Consider the following 14,982-nt stretch of genomic DNA (forward strand, 5'->3'; position numbering starts at 1 on the left):
TATGGATTATTATATATCGTTGGACGCTCTGGATGTTGGCTTTCTAACGCAACTAGAAGCGCATCAATTGGATCTCTGTAACTTAAGTTATGGTCTTTTGAAGAAGGCAGGGTCATTGATGACAAGTCATCTTAGCCTAGTTTCACTAGCCTTTTTCTTTGTTTTTATTAGGTTTTATGCACTTTCTTGCATTCTAAGTAAGTAATTTGGAATGAAAATGCATGACTTCTTTGAATCAAACAACCACCATTTAATTGATGCTAAATCATGAGGTTGAAGCCAAATTTAATTGATTTTTAATGATTTATAAGCCTTGTGAATTTGGTGATACTTTAATTGGTTGTTTTGATTACTTGTAGGTGAAGAAAGAAGAAAGGAAGCAAAAAGCGTGGCAACATTGAGGAAGAAGGAAACTAAGTTGAGAAAGCAAACTGAGCTTCACAAAGACAAATGGGAGAAAGTAAGGCACCAAGCTAAGTTCAAATAGTTAACTGAGCACTAAAGAAAGCAAGGAAATGGCATGAAGCTCAGTTCACTAAGTGAGCTTTATCGGGGGCTCTCAAGAATTAATTCCAAGCAAAAATCCCATAAATGAAGCCACCAAGATTTGAACCAAGGACCAAGGGAGGAGCGCCACTTAGCTTACAAGAAAATGAGCCAAGATGCATTCAGGAGGGTTCGAACCAAGGAGCTTCATGAAAGGGGAAGGAGGAGCGCCCACTCTTCCAAGGAAATTTGCTTCAAACTTGCTTCCACCAGGATTTGAACTTGGGACCTTGAAGTCCAAAGCAAGGCGCCACAACATGGGGAGCTCAGTTGGTTTTCCCAACTGAGCGCTACTCCCCCTTCATCCCCCGCACTGTGACACGGCCAAGCAACCATTTGGCGCAACAAAATGCTCACCAAGGAGGAAGCCTTGTGCGCATCATGACACAGCCAAGACATAGAGCTCAGTTCAAAATTCCAACTGAGCTCTAGTGTCAAGCAACACGGACAGGGAGGCTGACGCACCAAATCACACAAGCAAGGCAACATTTGGGCACTCAGTTTGGTTTTCCAACTGAGCTTGCCCCTGGGAGGTGCACTTGGGCCAAAATTCACTAAAAATCCAATTTAATTCATGTCTTCACCAAATTTGAAAGCCCATCCAAATTCTAAAATCCAAGAATAGAAAGTGTATAAATAGAAGCTAGTTTGATTTAGTTAGGACCTCTAGACTTTACTTTGAATTTTTTCCTTTTAATTTTCATTTTCATTTGGAGCTTTTACTTTGATTTTGGATCTTAGAGAATTGGGAAGGAGAATTGATCTCTCTTCTTCCTTGTTCTTGCTTGAGCACTCTTTACTTTTCTTGCTTTTGATCTTGGGTGAAGAATTGAAGAACTTCTGTTTCAATCTCACCTTGAGATCTCTTGTTTACTTTCTCTGCATAATTGAATTTCCATTTCTGTTTACTTTACTGCTTCATCTTCTCTTTAATTCTGCAATTTACTTTTCTTTATTTCTTTTGCAATTGCTCTTGTTGGATCAAGGAAGGATTTGAGATCTAGACTTGTTTTCTAGTCTCTTCCACTCCTGAGATCTTCAACTTTTTTTAATTTGCTGCAATTTAAGCACATTTTCTGTTTTAATTTCTTAAGCATTTCTACTTTTTGGTTTAGATCTACTTTACTTCAATCCACATTCTACTCTTCTGTTTAATGCAATTTACTTGTTCTTGTTTAAATTCTACAATCCCAATTCCCAATTCCATTTATGATTCAAGCAATTTACATTTCTTGCACTTTAAGCTTCAGTCATTTACATTTCTTGCAATCTAAGTTTCTGTAATTTACTTTACTTGTTCTTTAAGATTCAGCACTTTTACTTTCCTGTTCTTTAATTTACTGCAATTCTTCCCTCTCCCTTTACATTTCAAGCAATTTAGTTTCTGTTAATTCCAAGCCACTCAACCAATACTTGATTCGCTTGACTAAATCAACCACTAAACTAAAATTGCTCAATCCTTCAATCCCTGTGGGATCGACCTCACTCATGTGAGTTATTATTACTTGATGCGACTCGGTACACTTGCCGGTGAGTTTGTGTTGGATCGTTTTCCACACATCAAGTTTTTGGCGCCGTTGCTGGGGATTGAATTAGATTGACAATGATTAAGTGAAGTGAAGATCTAGATCAAGCACTTTTTATTTTTTGTTTCTTTAATTTTTTTTACTAACCCACTAACTGTTTGAATTTTTGCTTGAACTAACTAAAACTTCACTTTAGCAATAGAGTGAAGTTTTCTTGGTTTCTCTGGCTTCGTGTGATTCTCATGCTTTAGCCTGTTGAATACACGAGAGAAGCAATTTTCTTCCACTAATCTTCCAAGTTTATCAACTGTTTGACACATTGTATCAACTAATCCTCTAATCATATTCTGGCATGAATATACTCTATCTTCATTTGGACCGTTTGTGATTGTGCAGATCATGGAGGGGAACTCAACGAATTCCAGTAATCATGGGAGTAATGTCCCCACCTTAGATGATAATGCAACCCATAACTTGAAGCACCCACTCATCACCATGAACAATGTGGCTCAATGGTTTGAATCTTTCCCACAAGGAAGCATCATCGGATGGGAAGAACTAATGAGTGAACTCCTGGCCAAGTTGAAACCACCTCAGGGTTAAACTAGAGGCAGAAGTGCAACCATTCACACAAGAGAAGGAAATTGAAGGTGTTCGTGCAGTCATGAACCAAAACAAGCAGATGTATTAGCAGACTCTACAACAACTAGATATGATGGTCAGAAAAATCAATGAGCTGCGAAATGCTGTAGTACATGCATACAACCTAACTCATTACTCATACGGTTGGAATCAACCTGAACAAGGTTTTGGAGCAACTAACCATGAGCAAAAAGTTATGAACAATCACACTCTCCAAATAGTTCCTCTAGCATGTTCCAACATAAGTCTCAGAATGATGTGTACAGCCCACCCTGGAGAACTCATTCTAATTGGAGGGGGGTCGAACACCAAAATCAAAGACCAAGGGACTTCAACTGCAACAACTCTAACTTCAAAAACCAGCATAAAAACTACCCTCACAACAACAACCATCACGCACCACCCCAATGCACACACTTCCAACCCAATCCTACCTCACAACTCGCCCAAAATGACTCTCATCAACCATCACAGTTGACACAACCACGACCAACTTTAAACCTTCAAAGAATCTATGTTCTAGAAATGATGATGGAGAGGTTCGTGAAAGCTCAAGAGATGGCAATAATAGAGCAGGAAGAAGCAAGGAAAAATTAAGAGATGATAAGCAGAAACCAAGAAGCCTCACTCAGAAGAATTGAGAGGCAAATAGAACAACTGGCTAAGCACCTTGCAGAAATGGGCGAGAAGAGGGCTAATATGTCCTTCAGGGCCACTGAAGACGACCCAAAGAAAAGCGAAAAAGCTGCTAGGTTGAAAAAAGGGAAAGTAGTCATGGAGGAAAGTGAGAGGGCTACGGGGAAGGAATCAATCATCCAAGAAAAGCATCACAGAAAAATTCTACAAGAAGAAACAGATGAAAGGAAGCCCATAGTGAGAGGAGGAAACCAAAGGCAATAGGATTTTCAACTCTCATAATCAACAGAATGGAGGATGTCAAGCTAATGACAATAAAGAAGCACTTGTTGGGAGGCAACCCAACCTGAGGTAACTTTCTTTTCATAACTATTTCAATAAAAAGGTTAATTAGTTTTATCTATATTGCAAGAAGCTAAGTTTGGTGTTGCACACCAAAACAATCTAAGGGAGAATGAAGGATTCTAAGTTTGGTGTTCCACCAAAATTTCATTATAAAACGCATTCTCACTTTCTGCATAATGCTAGCTTCAAGCATTTAGATAAACTAGTTAACTATTCTGCTGTTTCCTAAGTTTTCAGTTTTATTGCTTTTGAAAAAGAAAAAGAATTTCACACATGGTTAATCTGATGCATGAGAACCATTGGCAAGGTACTAAGTTTGGTGTTCCCACACCAAAGTAAGTTCAAAGGCCCACAAATAAATCATGCATGCTAACCGTTTTTCAAGTGCTTGGGGAACAAGCAACTTTCAATATCACTGCAGAGCACCATACAAACTTTTGGAAAGATTAAGTATCATCAATCAAAGAGATGAAAGAAGAATGTGAAGACCAGCAATGATGATGATGAGGAGGAGGACAGCAAATAAATTCCAAAAGGTTGTATTGTTCAGTGATTATTTTATATCAGATACTGCTATGATTGAAAGTGATATAATACCCCTGCTTGTCTGCATAGTATAGTTTTTCTGTAATTCAATAATTAAGATGCTTGATTATTCACAACACTACACTTTTCAAACTTGCATGCACTCAAAATTTCAAAAAAAAAAAAGGGCACCACATGATAGTTCTTTGAAAAGAAGGATTGAGGAATTAAACAATTTTGAGGCAAGCAAAAGATTAGGAGAAGTGGTGGTTCTGATTGTGTGATTATGCATTGAGGTTGCATGCTTATGAAAACTTGCATGGGAGCTCATAGGCAGAACAGAGAGTTCAAAGAAGTATTGTGGAGATTTTTGAACATTTATTGATCCAAGAAGCAGCAGACAAAAGAAAATAAAGAAGATATAAAAACAAAGAGAACATGGCCCAAAGCTCTGAGCATCAATTACTAGGCAGAAAAGAAGAAAGAAACAAGAACTCAGAGTTATTATCCTAGTAAATGCTTGTGGTCGAATTGTGTCAAAGAGAGAGGCATGAGCAAGTAAATCCTAAGGGGTGCTTCAACACCTAATACCTTAAAACCAACTGGTTTAGGAGTATTGATTGAAAGCTTATCTAAAGAGCCGCTTTGAGACATGACACTTAGAGTTAAAGCCAAAACACAAATCATAAGCTGCTTCAAGGTGATTACCTATAGAGAGATCTCCATGATATCATTTGGATGAAAGTTCTAAGACCTAAGACTTCCAAGATGTAGGGACTAGTAAGCACTGGAGCCCTTGCATGAGCATATAATTTAGAGTTCACCCCACTGTCACTTAATCACTTCACTCACAAGAAATTACAAGTTATTCTTCAATCCATCCTGATGGAAAGAACTTTTGAGCATAATTATCTTCTTGCTTGGGGACAAGTAAGTTTTAAGTTTGGTGTTGTGATGACAAGTCATCTTAGCCTAGTTTCACTAGCCTTTTTCTTTGTTTTTATTAGGTTTTATGCACTTTCTTGCATTCTAAGTAAGTAACTTGGAATGAAAATGCATGACTTCTTTGAATCAAACAACCACCATTTAATTGATGCTAAATCATGAGGTTGAAGTCAAATTTAATTGATTTTTAATGATTTATAAGCCTTATGAATTTGGTGATACTTTGATTGGTTGTTTTGATTACTTGTAGGTGAAGAAAGAAGAAAGGAAGCAAAAAGTGTGGCAACATTGAGGAAGAAGGAAACTAAGTTAAGAAAGCAAACTGAGCTTCACAAAGACAAGTTTCTGCAATTTACTTTACTTGTTCTTTAAGATTCAGCACTTTTACTTTCCTGTTCTTTAATTTACTGCAATTCTTCCCTCTCCCTTTACATTTTAAGCAATTTAGTTTCTGTTAATTCCAAGCCACTCAACCAATACTTGATTCGCTTGACTAAATCAACCACTAAACTAAAATTGCTCATTCCTTCAATCCCTGTGGGATCGACCTCACTCATGTGAGTTATTATTACTTGATGCGACCCGGTACACTTGCCGGTGAGTTTGTGTTGGATTGTTTTCCACACATCAGTCATTCTGTTAGGGGTCACTGGCGCCTTTGGCGAAAATGCTGCGCCAATGTCGCTGGAATCTGGAGTTGATGGCCAAAGTTAGCGCCAGCTTCGGAAGCCCAAACTTAATGTTCACCCTATACTATTATATATCATTGGAAAGCTCTAGATGTCTACTTTTCAATTCAATTAAGAGCACATCATTTGATTCTCTACAGCTCAAGTTATCCTCCATGGAAGGTGAAGAGGTCAGCTGGCCTTACTACAGGTTGATACTATACTCATCTTTGTACTTTTGGAATAAGTTTTCTCCCTCAGATTTAGTGTTCACCATATAATGCCATATATGCTTGAAAAGCCCTAGATTCCTACTTTCCAATGCCACTAGAATCACCTCATTTGGAGCTTTTTAGCTCAAGCTATGCTCCCTTGAAGAAGACAAGGTCAGGCTGCCTAGTGCTTGCAATGCCTGGCGCTTGTGGGGCAAGCGTAGCGCCAAGGGCGCTCTCCCCTGTTTCTTCTCTTCTCTGCTTCATTGTTTAAGCTCCTTTCTTCTTTCATGCTTGTTTTGTGCTTTTTACTTCTTTTTCCTCTATTTTCTACAAAATAGATCAAATCAAAGAGATGAAAGCAATCTATGATTTAAGCACAAAAACACTCAATAATTAAGCATGATTAATTAAATTATAATATGAAAAATTATAGAAAAACCTAACATGATGCGCAGTCATCACAACACCAAACTTAAACTTTGTTTGTCCTCAAGCAAATAAAGAATCATGCAATAAAGTTTGACAATCCAAGGTAAGAATAATAGCAAGTTGATGTTCATGGTTAGCTAGTTTTCTATGCATGCAACAATCACAAAAAAAATTCAAATGATTGATGTTTCTATCTAGCTAATTTTATGAAATCTTTTCTTTATATTTCTTCCTTGAAACAAGCTTTTTATTTTCTCCTTAGCTTAGGTTCTTAGGTGCTTTGCACCATGATGAGTTAAAAGCTTTGACTCTAAATGCTTTGTTTTTTCAAGTATTACCACTTGATACATAAGCACCACAAGCATTTAATTAGAGAACTCTTTTAGCTCATTTGTTTCTTTTCTTTACTCTCTAATCATTGATGCTCAGAGCCTTGAGCTTTGAGGGAGTGCTTTTGCACTTGAGCCTAGCCTTGATTCTAAGTGTTTTGTTTTCAAGCTTTTTGCTTGATACATAAACACCACAAGTACTTGACACATGAATTATCATTGGTACTCAGAGCCTTCAGCTTTCTCATTCTTTCCTTTCTTCTTCTCTTAATTGCATTTTCTTTTTCAAGGTTTTCATGATTCCAAAAAATTTCATAAAATGTCCTAGATGAAAACTTCAATTAAACAAAATTCAAATTCAATTGAGCAACAAGTTAATCATACTAGCCTCCCAATACTTATAGCTCATGCTAGCTTCTTCTTTAGTTACCTTATTTGTTTATGATCATGATTACTTAATTACTTTGACTCACAAAAATTCAAGATGGTAGTCATAATGTCACAACAACATGTTACAATTCAAAAAATCAAGCTATGCTTATTCATAACACACATGCATACAAGAAAATAAGAGACATTTATGCAATTTAAAGTACTGGAAACAAATAAGAGGAAAAGGAACTTTACCACCTTGTAGTACATCTTCATTGTTGTTGTCATTTTCCTCCTATTCTTCCCCTTCCCACACCAAACTTAGGATGATTGCTTGTCCTTAAGCAACAAATAATACAATGGTAATGGGATTTATGATGGGTCATGAATGTCTTAAGCAATGAAATGTGAGTAATGCATGTGCTCAAGAAAGAAAAGTTAAGGATACAATAAGGGCACAAGAAGTAAAAACAGAGACAATGTGATTAGATTAATAAGTGGCGTGCATGGTACATAGCATGAAAAATAAGTGGCAATACCAAACTTAGTGTGACACTTTCATTTTAGAATGATGCAAGTACCTAGTGAAGATTGAAAATCAAATTGTTGCATGGCAGCACCAAACTTAGAATGTAATCATATGCCAAATTATTGAAAATAAACAAAGCAAAGAAAGGAAATGTTACCTACGATTGGGTTGCCTCCCAACAAGCGCTCTTTTAATGTCATTAACTTGACATGTTTTTCTCAACTTTCTTCCTCTTCTTCCAATTGGTTAAGAGAAATGACTTCAGAGAAGCAAAGGAGAAGTTTGATATCCCCTGTTTTGGCCTCTTCCCAACGAGCTTTCTTTTGCTATTTGCTTGTTTTTCTTTGCTTGTTGGGGGTAGGGGTGAGATTGCTTTTGTTTGACCTTTTCTTCTTCATGAATGTTGTCCTTCGTATCTTGGTCACAATCCTCTTTTCGGTGCTTTTGTTAGTTGCCTTCACTTCTTTCATATCAAGCATTGGGTTTTGTGTGATGGTTGGAGTATCCTCTTTATCCAGAGCTTCTTGAATTGGTTATTCAATGAATCCATCCTTCATGCAACTCTCTGCTTCAGGGGGATATAGATTCCCTTGGTTGTCTTCCTCCCTTTCTTTTGTAGGATCTTGCATTACTTCCTTTGGGAGTGAGTTTGCATGTTACTTTGTCCCCTCAAGTAGCCTTTGTGGATATGGAATCCTAGGCTCGCATGCCTCCACCACCTCATTCTTCATTGAAATTTTACTTGATACAGGGGCCTCTTCATCTTGTTTTCCCCATTCTTCTTTCACACTCACAAATTGGTCTTCATCCTCCTTGATAAGCACCACTCCTAAGTTTTTTGCTATTTGATCTAAATGCCCTTTTACCCTCTTGTAGAGAATTTCTTGTTCTTTCCAGGATTGTTCTTGTCTTTCCAAGAATTCTCTAGACTCCTGAAGGTGATCCTCAACTGCTAGCTCAGGAGATGAAGGTTGAGAGTAATTTTGTGGATATATATGTTATGGTGAGTTATTTTGAGGGGTATGGAATGAGTTTTGTGAGTTGTTAAATGAATTTTGTGAAAGTTGAAATGAGTTTTCTGTGTAGTGAAATAAATTTTGTGGTTGGTGAAATGAGTTGTATGGATCTTGGAAGAAATTTTGTGTTGAGGCACACTCAAATGATGAAAAATTTTGACATGAGAAATCAAGAGGTGGGGTTGGACAATTTTGCATAAATGAATCGAAGGCATGCTCAAGTGATGATGGCTCTTGATAAGTGGAATATGGAGCATTGAAGGCTCTTTGATTTTGACCCTCCCAAACCACAACTTGAGTAATTGTTTAATTCATCACAATATGGATCATTTTGTGGCCCTGGGGAGCAATCTTGCATGAATGCATTGACAGCACAATCAAGTGATGATGGCTCTTGATGACTAGAATATGGAGCATTAAAATATTTTCCCCAACCATAATTTGTGTAAGTGTCTTAACAATATGAGCTATTTTGTGGCTCTGGGAGGTATCCCATTTCACTTGATTGCTCACACTCCATCATTCCTTGTGATATTCACATCCACCATTAGCATACTGACATGAATCATTTTGTGGTGGTGGGTAATATCCCATGAAATTGTCTTGATCATTTTGTGGCCCTGGAGCATATTCCAATTGGGTTGATTGCTCATAATCTATCATTCCTTGGTAATATTCCCAGCCACCATTAAGATAATGACATGAATCATTTTGTGGTGGTGGGCAATATCCCGTATGATATGATTGATCAGAATGTGAAGTAAACTCCATTTGACTTTTGTAAAACACAATCACCAAGAAAAATTGAAATTCCTTATATCAGAGATAAAGAGTTCGTAATGAGGCAATAACACAAACACCTTAGTAGCAAGAGAAAATAGAAAATTAAAAGAACTTAAATCACAAAAAACAAAAGAAAAAAAATGTCTAATCTAGATAATCAACCATCGGTAGTTTGTTAATCACAATTCATCCCCGGCAACGGTGCCAAAAACTTTATACGAAAAAATTATTTCGTCCGTAATTAACTACCGACAAGTATACCGAGTCATATCAAGTAATAAAACTCACAAGAGTGAGGTCGATCTCACGAGGATTAAAGGATTAAGCAATCAATAGTTAGTTGGTTATTCTAGTTAGATGGTTTAATTTGGAGTGTTGAGCAACAAGAAATGGAAATGACATGAAACTAAAAGAAAGCAATAAAGAGCAAGACAGTAAAGAACATAAAAGCAAAGTGCAGGAGAATAAAGTACTGGAAAGTAACATGCAAGGAATAAAAAGTAAAAGAAAGTAAAGTGCAAGAAAGTAAATGATGGAAAGGTAAATTAATAGAAGTAAAAATAAAAAGAAAGGCATTGGGATCAAGAGATATTGCTCTCTTAGGATCAACCATTCTCATCTCCTTTTCAATCATACAATTATTGATCACTTGGCAAATCATAAGTAACCAAACCCCAATCTCTTGGTGATTTGATTTCACTTAACATAAACAATTGTCAATCTCTTGATCTAATTGGTCATGAGAAGAGATGAAGTTTAATTTCTGATTCAAAGGCCACACAACTCTCAATATCTCAATTCAAAGTGGTTACATCTCACATACCAACTAAGAATGTATTGATCAAGAGGATTATGAGAGAAGAGCCTCAAACTGAATTCCATGATCCCTTTCTCAAGGCTCACATGTAATTCAAGTAGATCCAATCTCCCTCTCGATAGTAATTGGATCTATGAAGCACAAAGACTCACTAAAGCAACAATAAAAGAAGAATTGAAGATGAAGAATGAAAATACATCAACCCATTGAATTTCAATAGGGCTCTCTTTCCTAATGGAAAGAGTTAGTAATTCATAACAAAATATTTACAAAATTAAGAAAGAAATGAGAAGAGAAGAGAAGAGAAGTGTGGAGAGAGGGTCCGAAGACCCCTCCAAAATGTGTTTCCAGCCAAGAGCCCTCTTTCCTCTTTTATAATGAACTAAAGCCTATTTATAAGCTAGCCTAAATTACAAATTGAAAAGAAATTGAAAACAAATTACAATGAAATAAAAATTAACTATTCTAGATGCTTCTTGTTGCCTTGATTGAGTGGTATGAGTAGGCTTTGTTTTCTTGAATTTATAGTGGACTTGGAATGCATTTGAACCAAGATGAGGCTTTCAGGCTTGCGTAGCGTTTTCCCAGCGCTAGCGCTACTCTTCATTTGTGCGTACGCATCTTTGCATGTGCGTATGCACCATTGCCATTTCTTCCTTTTGTGCGTACGCAAACCGAGTCGTGCGTACGCACCCATACCAATTTTTCCAATCCAAAGTTCGAAAACTATCGCAGGCGCCTTTGGTAAAAACGTAGCACCAAAGGGCTCTTCTTGGAGATACATAGCACTCTTGAGGAAAGCGTAGCGCTAAAGGTGCTCTCTTGGGGTGCATAGCGCTCTTGAAGAAAGCGTAGCGCCAAAGGCGCTCTTCTAATGTTGTGCAGCACTTTTGAAGAAAACGTAGCGCCAAAGACGCTGGTTCTTTTGTTAAATTTTTTTGGGCATTAAATATGCCTATCATTTGTGCTTCAATTTCATGCCCAATATAAACTATTATATATCGTTGGAAAGCTCTGGATGTCAGCTTTCCAACGCAACTAAAAACGCATCAATTGGATCTCTGTAGCTCAGGTTATGATCCTTTGAAGAAGGTAGGGTCATCCTGTCAGGGGTCGCAGGCGCCTTTAGCAAAAACGCTGCGCCAATGGCGCTGGAATCTGGAGTTGATGGCCAAAGTTAGCGCCAGCTTCGGAAGCCTAAACCTAATGTTCACCCCCATACTATTATATATCTTTGGAAAGCTCTGGATGTCTAATTTCCAATGCAATTAAGAGCGCATCATTTGAAGCTCTAAAGCTCAAGTTATTCTCCATGGAAGGTGAAGAGGTCAGCTGGCCTTACTACAGATTGATACTATGTTCATCTTTGCACTTTCGAGGTAAGTTTTCTCCCTCAGATTTAGTGTCCACCATATAGTGCCATATATGCTTGAAAAGCTCTATATTTCTACTTTCCAATGCCACTAGAATCATCTCATTTGGAGCTTTGTAGCTCAAGCTATGCTTCCTTGAAGAAGACAAGGTCAGGCTGCCTAGTGCTTGCAATGCCTGGCGCTTATGGGGCAAGCGTAGCGCCAAAGGCGCTCTCCCCTGTTTCTTCTCTTCTCTGCTTCACCCTTTAAGCTCCTTTCTTCTTTCATACTTGTTTTGTGCTTTTTACTTCTTTTTTCTCTATTTTCTACAAAATAGATCAAATCAAAGAGATGAAAGTAATCTATGATTTAAGCACGAAAACACTCAATAATTAAGCATGATTAATTAAATTATAATATGAAAAAGCATAGAAAAACCTAACATGATGCGCAATCAGCAATAGTAACCTACTTAAAAGCTGTAGAAAGGTGAACCTAAGTTAAGAATCTTATGATTCACTCTTCATAAAACATCTAGGGAGAGATGAAGGAAGAGTATGAAGATGATTTCTGGTATTAAAACAAGAAAAATAAAAAAAGAAGAAAAGAAAAGATTAAAAGAATCTAATGAACTTTTGCCATAGGAGATCAGAGAGCAAGAATAAAAGAAATGAAAGAAAGAACAAAACGAAAAAGAGATAAGTAGAAGTATTGTTTGGCATTGAGAATGAGATGAGATGACTGTGTACCTGCTGAAAACGAGAAGTATTGTACCTGGTGGTGAGTCCACTGAGATTTGCTTCCAAAGATACATCGGCCAATCCAGTGGATGGTCGCACCTGTAAGACAGCGGTTGCTTACATAGGTTATCGATACATACATTGGCCAGAGAGAGAATCACCTGTAAAACTGAGGGTGCTTACAGAGGTTATGTTTGCATACATCGGCTCAAGAGAGTCGCACCTATAAGAAGAAGGTTTCTTACAGAGGTTATGGCACTGGAAACCAAACTCAGACAAAGGTTGCTGAGTTACGTCGGGAGCAGGTCAAAACCGACAGATGAGCTCATTACCTACACTAGGGATAGACATGCTGATGACAAGTCATTTTAGGCTAGTTTTACTAGTAATTTTTACTTGTTTTCATTAGGTTTCATGCACTTTCTTGCACAATAAGTAAGTAATTGGATTGGAATTTCAAGTTTGTCTTGATTCAATCAAACATTGTTGATTTTATGCATTATCATGAGATTTATGAAAAATTTATTTGATTATTATGAAATGATGCAAAACCTTATGATTTTGGTGAGACTTTGATTGCATGTTTGATTAATGACAGGTGAAAAGATGAAAAGAAAAAGCATAGAAAGAGGCAGGGTAGAAGAACGTAGCGCTCATTTGGAGAACGCTACGTTCCCCTGCAACATGAACATTGGTGCCACGCTCTATTTCAAAGAACGCTATGCTCTCTAGCGACATGCACGCGTACAGGACGTTTATGCGTAGGGCAAGCATTTTGGAAGATCCACGCGTACGCGTGGAAGGGATTAACGCTCATTACAAAAGAGCTCTATGTTCTCTTTCAAAGAGTGCCTGCGACAATTTCAAAATCTGGAACTCAACTTTGGCCATCGACGACTACACGTGAGGGACGCGTACGCGTGGTGGGTGTAGCATCTGTGAAGAAGCACGCATACGCGTGGATGGCGCAGAAGCGGGAAGTTGATAATTTGACATCCACGCGTACGCATGAAGGACGCGTACGCGTGGGGAGCGTTCTTGGCAAGAACGCTATGTTCTCAAGGTGAACGCCACCAAGGGACGCGCAAGCATGTATCACGCGTACGCGTGATGAGTACTCAGCGAGCAAGGACGCGCACGCGCAGAAGACGCGTACGTGTCAGTGACTGAGCGCTACGCTCTCTTTGAGAACGCTACGTTCTCCTGAAGCTGAATTGAAGCACCAATACGAACCTTCTCTGACCCACTTCAACAAAGGCCAAAAAGCCCACTCTAAGTACTTGATGATTGAATTGGAAAGTGTATAAATAGAAGAAAATTTGATTTATTAAGGAGGTTAGCTAGTAGATCGGGAAACTCTGCACTTAAATTTCATTTTATTTTCCTTCTGTTTTTCATGTTCTGCACTTTTTCTTTTCTGTTTTGTATTAGAGCAATGATGAACTAAACCCCAAAATTTATTAGGAGAAGGAGCTCTATTATAATCTCAATGAATCAATGAAATTCTTCTTCTTCTCAATTCAATTGTGTAGTTATAGGATATCTTCTGTTTTGATTGTGAATTACTCACTCCGGGAGGGGAGTTTAATTCAATTGAATGTGGGTGTGAGCCTCGGAAGGGGAATCACTTACATTAGAATTGGAGCTCTATCCTACACTACTCTCTTGATCAACACTATTCGGGAGGAATTGAGATCCTGAGAGTTAGTGTGGCTTATGGATGAGAGAAATGCACTTAACCTCTTCTCATGACAATTGGATCAAGGAATTGGCAAGATTGATTGTGATTAGAGAGATTGGATTACCAAGGAATTGGAATCCAATTAATTTCAATCTGCCATAGATCTACCCATATGATTGAGAAAGGAGTTGAGACCCATTTGATTCATGAAGGATTATGATATCTCCAATCCCTGATGAATCACTTTTGAATTTCTTCAACTTAGATCTCTCTTATTTCACTACAATTTACATTTTTCATTTCTGTTTTGAATCCCAGCACCCAATTTCCTTTACAATTCATGCAATTTAAGTTTCCTTGCCATTTAAGCTTCTGCACTTTTACTTCTTGCACTTTAAGATTAAGCTATTTACATTCCTTGCAATTTAAGATTCAGTCCTTTTAATTTCTTAGACTTTAAGTTTCTGTTATTTAAGCTTCCTTCCATTTACCTTCCAAGTTCTTTACATTCTACACTTTAGATTTCTTGCAAATTACTTTTTGTCAATCCAATTTCACTCAATTCATCAATATTAGCTTAACTAATTTCATCACCATACTAAAGTTGCTTAATCCATCAATCCCTGTGTGATCGACCTCACTTTCGTGAGTTTTACTACTTGATGCGACCCGATACACTTGCCGGTTAGTTTGTGTGGAATCGATTTTCCCTCATCACATGCATCATACTTGTTTGCACATATTTGTTTGTGAGTGTGTTTTCTGTAATTATGCGTGTGCTAAATAACTGTTTGAATTCTATGTTCTATAATTGTTGAATTAGATGGTACTTTGTTGACTATTATTGCAGACCAAGTATATATAAAATGAACTTAACTTTTAACCC

This window comes from Arachis ipaensis, chromosome B03, assembly GCF_000816755.2.
Source record: "Arachis ipaensis cultivar K30076 chromosome B03, Araip1.1, whole genome shotgun sequence".
Classification (NCBI taxonomy): Eukaryota; Viridiplantae; Streptophyta; class Magnoliopsida; order Fabales; family Fabaceae; genus Arachis; species Arachis ipaensis.